Source organism: Manis pentadactyla, chromosome 1, assembly GCF_030020395.1.
Source record: "Manis pentadactyla isolate mManPen7 chromosome 1, mManPen7.hap1, whole genome shotgun sequence".
NCBI classification, from domain to species: Eukaryota; Metazoa; Chordata; class Mammalia; order Pholidota; family Manidae; genus Manis; species Manis pentadactyla.
The window spans coordinates 205,149,368-205,155,367 of NC_080019.1; the positions used below are offsets into that span (position 1 = coordinate 205,149,368).

At 54.1% G+C, this 6,000-nt stretch overlaps 1 protein-coding gene across 5 annotated transcripts in view; it reads right to left on the reverse strand.

Annotated features, from left to right (window-relative positions):
- Positions 1-3,837, reverse strand: part of SLC6A1 (solute carrier family 6 member 1) — a 41,828-nt gene extending 37,991 nt beyond the window's left edge. For 3 of the 5 annotated variants that reach the window (XM_036923432.2, XM_036923431.2, XM_057506611.1), the window contains exon 1: positions 3,666-3,837. The gene's annotated coding sequence lies outside the window, so the exon portion shown is untranslated. Of the gene's footprint in view, positions 1-982; positions 1,083-3,665 lie in introns of all 5 variants that reach the window. The other 2 variants (XM_057506630.1, XM_057506616.1) reach the window with 1 other exon arrangement.
- Between the last annotated feature and the right edge of the window lie 2,163 nt (positions 3,838-6,000).

Below are 6,000 nucleotides of genomic sequence, written 5' to 3' on the forward strand. Positions count from 1 at the left end.
CTGCAGAGAGCCAATTCTACTACGTACTTCAGAGGGGTTTGTGAAAAGTAAATGCAGTAAGAAAAGCACACAGCACATTCCCTGGCAGATCACCAACTTGCAGTAATTGTTAGTTATTATTGCAATTGATATCATCATTGGAACAATATTTAGTGGGTTCTTTTCTGTTTACGACTGAATCCAAGCCTGAGCTGAAATATCACAGCTTGCATTCACACCTTCCGTCTATGCCAGGCAACCCTTATCTCTGCTATTAGCTGGCTTCCCAGTGACTCTCACAGCTCCTTTCCGCAGCTCCCAGGTCTTAAGGTGAGCTCCGGGTGAGGATGCTAGATATTCAAAAAGCTCCTTGAGGCACATATCCTGGGACATCCTATTTGGGGTCGCCACCTGGCCTCCCAGTCTTTTCCTCTCTCAAGCACACCCTCTTTCCTTCTGCCTCCCAGCAACCTTCAGACAATGAAGCAAAAAGATGGCAGAAAGGACCACCAGTGCTGGCCCCCTTTGAGGGGCTGGTGTCGAGGAATGGCACAGGACAGTGGCTGTCTGACAATCTCTTCACAGAGAGGGGGCCCTGCAGCCCTTTGCGAGCAGAGTCAGCTCAAGGTTGTTTTCGTCACTGCAGGGACTGTGCTCTGCCCACCATTCTCCAGGCCCAGAGACACTTTGGAAACTCCGCAAGGTTGAATTAAAGGGGTAGGTCGGACACAGGCAAAGACAGACCACTGACACCTGTATCTCTTTCCATCTGGCAGCATGGCAATGAAGGAGCTCTACTGGGTGTGGCATTGGGACTGAGGCTGAGGGAGAGGGCTACTGGGTGGTGCAGCTTCCATGATCAAAGGGAATGAAGCTGGGCACAAGTCAGGCCAGGTGACAGGAAGGCACTCGGGCATCCCACCTGCTCCCAAGGACAAAGGGGATGGACTTTGGGATGCAGTGGGCTAAAGGCAGTGGGCAAAGCTTAATGGTTGATACTCACAGTTTGCGACACATACACAATCAGAAGGTGGAAAAAGACATCTCTGAATTCCAAATGCCTTGAGACATCTCTATCTCAGCAACTGAGCTCCCAGACAAGCCTAGGAACAGTGTCTTTATGTGATGGTGAGAAGCCACCTGGCATTTGTGCTTTATTTAATGTTGTTCTTAGCATATGCCATGAAGGTAGAGAAGCAGTCTTTGCTCAGATGGCAGACCCAGGGGCCTCACTGCCAGCCATCAAATCGACAATCACCCCATCACTTCATTTTATCATGGTGAAAACCAAGGCCCAGAGGCCAGCAAGGAGGCAACATGGGAATTTGAAAACAGGGTTCAAACCCTTGCCCTGCCTCCTCCCAGCGGTATGACCTTGGGCAAGTCACTTTCCCTCTCTGGACCACAGTGTCTCACCTCTGAAGTGGGAATTAGAATAGTACCTGCCACACACAGTTATTGTAGGAATTTTGAACTGGGCCCATCGGAAGCTTTCCATACTCCATTCCTTCCTTCCAGCGGGGATGAGAACTTAACCCAAGGTCACCCAGCCAGAAAATGCCAGCACCCTAGCTCAAAGCCAACTTCGCCAGGGCTTGTTCCTGGCTGTGCTCTCAGGGCTACCTTTTATAGCCTTCCTGGCTCAATGACACAGGTAGATATTGCAGGTAAGTCTATGCGTCATCACCTTCCATCCATAAAGGCTTTATTCTAAGACATTTATTCAGAGCCTGCTGTGTGTGTGCTGGACCACGTATAAACAAATTCATAGCATTTTGAGCTCTTTGATTACTAGGCATGTGAAATGCAGGACAGAGTTACTGTGCTCCTTCCGGCTTTAATGGATTTGCTTTTTCCTTGTCTCTACTCTCCTGAGTTGTCTCCTCCTTGGCCTCTAGACACCCCTCCCAGTCCCATCCTGAGTTCGTGGGGAACCCAGTTTTCACCAAGCCTCCAGCCCTGGAACAAAGGGCTATACATCAGGAGAGATGGTCCCCCCTTTCTCTCCCACCAAGGCTCCCTCTCTCCTGTGTGGTTCCTAGGGATTGCCCCACTCTCCAGATGCTCTCCAGACAAGCTGGACTGTGTCTGGCTGCTTGGGACTCACTGTCCTCCAAAGACTGGCCACTGAGCCAGCGCTTGGCTGGAGAAAGAGCGCTTTCTTTGTTTGCCGCCTGCCTGACAATTTATTTCTGTGGCTCCAGGGAGGCTCAGCCATCTTGCCCTGGTTGCTTTGGGGATGGGGCCCTCCAACTCCTCCTGGGACTTGTACCTCCAAGGGCATGTTCTCCTCTCCCTCCTCAGCCTGGGGGAGGACCTAAGGCTGCTCTAACCTTGACCAGAGCAGGGGCTGGGTCAACCCTTCCCAGAGAGACTGCTCCAAAGAGAGAGACAGAAGGTGCAAGATGCCTATAGTTCCCACTGAACTCTTTGTTCTGGAATTTGGAAGTTGGGGCAGCCTTTTCAGATGCCATTACGACTGTATTTCCCCAAAGTTTCCAATGAGAGAATCTAAGCAATGCCAGCACCTATCACTCCCTCTCACAAGGCACCCCTCTCTTAACAAACCCAATTCATGTGTCACAGAAAAATGAAGGTCAACTCCAAAGTACACTCACATAGGCTGGCATAATCTCTGATTTTGGGGGTGTCACCAAAGCTTAGGAGCCATTTTACTCAGTGCCTCCCTCCTGCCCAGTTCTTCATGGGGACAAGACTGAGCTTCCTGGGAGAGGCGGGGGGTGCTCCAGCCCCACATTAGGAAGAAACAAGACTTTATCATTTAGCTTTTTAAAATGCAATTTCCTCCTTGGGGTTCACGTCTATCTGGGGAGGACACTGGCTCAGAGCCTCAGTGGGGGCTGCCCAGTCTGAGTTCCTTTTTTAAGACCAAGCTAAGCTAGAACAGGGTATCTGTGGTGCCACCCATGGGGATGTGCAGGTACAAAGGGGCGGTGGGGACCCTCTGGTCATTGTCCTGAGGTAACCGCAGCAAGCAGGGTCACCCTTTTCCCCATCCGCGGGACACACTGCGGAAAGGTGGGAGCGGTTTCCGCGACAGCGAGGGGACATAGTCCTCGCACCCTCTGGTGTACCCCCCCTTGTCCCACACCCTCCAGGTAAAGGGGTGGGGAGTGCGGCGTGGGCTTGCTGCGCTCAGCCCAGGCTGTAATGTGCTTTTCAGTCAACATTTCTTGAGAGCCTGAGCTGTCCCGGGATAGGAAGGAGGCGTCCCATCCCCGAGTCGCCAGCTCCCAACTGGCCCTGGGGAATAAATGAGGCTCAGGGCTCTACCTCAGCGCAGCTGACCCCGACAGGGAAAAGTGGCGCACGGCCCCCAAACCCAGCTCGTATCCTTTGCTCCCGGGTTCCCCGCCGTCCCCTGAGGAGTGTACGCGGCGTTTCGACGGTTCCAGCCGAATCCAGTGCCGGCTGCGGGCCCATGCGGCCCCGCGACACGGAAGGGCCATGGGCGTTCGCGACCCTCGCTCGAGCCCGTGGCTCCCGCGCGTCCCAGGGCACCGGCCCGGCGCACGTCGACGCGAGGAGCGGCGCTCCCGGCTCTCTGGTGCGGCCCGGGCGAGGCCAGGCGCCGGAATCTCGGGCGTCCCCCCGACCCTGCCCGTCCTGCCCGGGCCGTCCAGGGCCCTGCGCCCCGCGCCCCGACGCCGGCCGCCCGTTCCTACCTGAGGCCGGGGTCGCGCTGCCTGCGGCGGGCGCTGCGCGGGCAGCTCGGCCGCTCCGGGGCGCTTCGGACGCGGGGCCGCTCCCGCCTCAGGCCGCGCTACCTTCCGCGTTCCTCAGCTCCTCCGCTCCGCGCCGCAAGCCCGCAACCTCGCGGCGCGCTCGCTCTTCCGAGGGCGGGAGGAGGGACGCGAGAAGGGGGCGGGACCGTACGGAGGGGGCGGTGTCTCTGGGGGCGGGGCGGCCCTGGAGCCGCCCACGCGGGGAGGGGCCGCCCTGCCCCGCCCCCCGCCGGCGCCGTAGCCCCCGCCACGGCGGTGGCCTCGCCGCCTACCCTCCCGCAGCCTCGCCTCTCCCTGCCTTCTTCCTTATCCCCCCGTCTTCGCCTCTTCTCCCATGTCCCTTCCAGGTCTCCGCTCTCATCTCCCTCCTCGCCTTTCTTCTGTCTTCTCTCCCCCCGTCTCCCAATTCCCCCCCCACCCTCTCGCCAGCTTCCCCGCCCCCTCCCATGCTCGCCCTCCTCCGTGGGTCTGTACGTTTCTTCTCTGCCTGGGCCTGGGGCCTTCAGTCTGTCTGTCTTTTCAACATGAATTTCCTTCTTGGAGGTTTTCTCTTTCCAGCCTTGCAGGTCTACTTCTGCTGGTCCGTCCTTTCTGTTTCTTCCTCTGTCACCCTCTTCTCGCTCTGCAGGTCACAAGGCCCCTCAGTGGGGGTCGGGGTGGGACTCCTGCCCCCTCTCTGCTCTCCTCCCTGCGCACTTTCACAAAGGCTCCTGGGAATGGGGCTATGACTACTCTTCGCTCTGGGTCCCCCAAGGACACACAGAAAGGACCCCACTCTTTGCCCCCTCTCCCTGTCCCCAGGGCTGGGGTTAGTGGATCTACTTGCCATCCCTTACCCCACATTGTCCCCAATCTCTGGTTGGCCATCCTGGGGTCACACAACACTCTGTGCTCCCCAAGGTCACCCTGACTTCTCTTTCCCCACACTCTCACCCATAAGCATGGAATCTCAATAGTATCTTCCTTGGCCCATCCATTCCTCCTCACTAGTCACCAGCTCCCATATTCTTATAACCCCCACGGGTACTTCAAATATTTATTGGGCTCCTTCTACTTGCCAGGCACTGTGCTAGGCTCTGGAGGCACAGTGGTAAACAAGACAGGTCACAGACCTCAAGGTCCAGCTTGGGAGACCTTGTCAAATAACCGCACAAGCCCAGAGTGACAAGCTCTGTAAGGGGCACATGTTTCAGGGGATCCCAGGCCAGCTTGGGATGGCTGAGGAAGGTTTCCTTAAGCAAGTGCCATTTGAGCGGAGAGCCAAAGTATGAATATGAGCTGCCTGGATGGAGATGTAGGGCACAGCTCACAACTGTCTCTTTTTTTTTCTGTATTCCTGATCAGAAGTTAATTCTCCTGTTTTCATTGCTCTAAATGTGTTTTGCCTACATAGGAAAGCAAACTCTGGCTGTCAGGTCAGTTTCATAGGCTGACCATCTGATGTTTGAATTATCTCCACAATTTCCCTGCTCCCTGTCCCCCTCCCCCAACCAACCATGACTGTCTAGCATCTGCCTACACATCTCCGTGATGGAGAGTTCATTATTCCACCAGGCAGATGGTTTCAAACAAACTCTTATCTCAGTGGAGTTCTGAGACTCATCTCCCGTGCAGTGGGGTTCTGATAACAGACACATGCTAGAAAGTCAAGGTGGTGGCATGCAGGGCTTCCATACACTTCCTAAAAGTCTGGGTTGAAGTCTCAGCCATCTCCTTGGGCTGGAGTGGTGGGTCCTGTGTAATTAGAGTTCCCAAAATGTAGACTGGCAGCCGCTGGTGGTAGCTACGATAATCTCCAGTGAAGTGGAAAAGCTCTTCTACAGTCATCTCCCTGTAACATCCTTGTGATCTCTGCTCATGGGCAAGCCTCAGGTTGGTGCTAATCTGTCTTTAACACCTTTCCAAATAATCAGCCAATACCATTTCCACTAAGAGAGATAAGACCCAGGACTCCAGCCTTGGCAGACAACAACATGTAGTTAGAATTGAACACAATGTGCATTTGTCCTTGTATTTATTTTAATGGAAACTTATTTCTGGCAAGTAATGCCAAACTTGTAGTTACAGTATGATGCACAATTTCCATTTGAGATTCATTTATTTAATCTAAAAAAGGAAAATATTTAAGTAAATAAAAATAGTGCACAGATTTTTGCAAAACTCTTGCAGCTGCAACACTCTCTAGAGTGTCTTGTAAATTACTAAAGTTTTGAGTAGCCCAACTTAGAGACACATTTCACCCATGTGTTCATTCACTCAACAAATATTTCTTGAG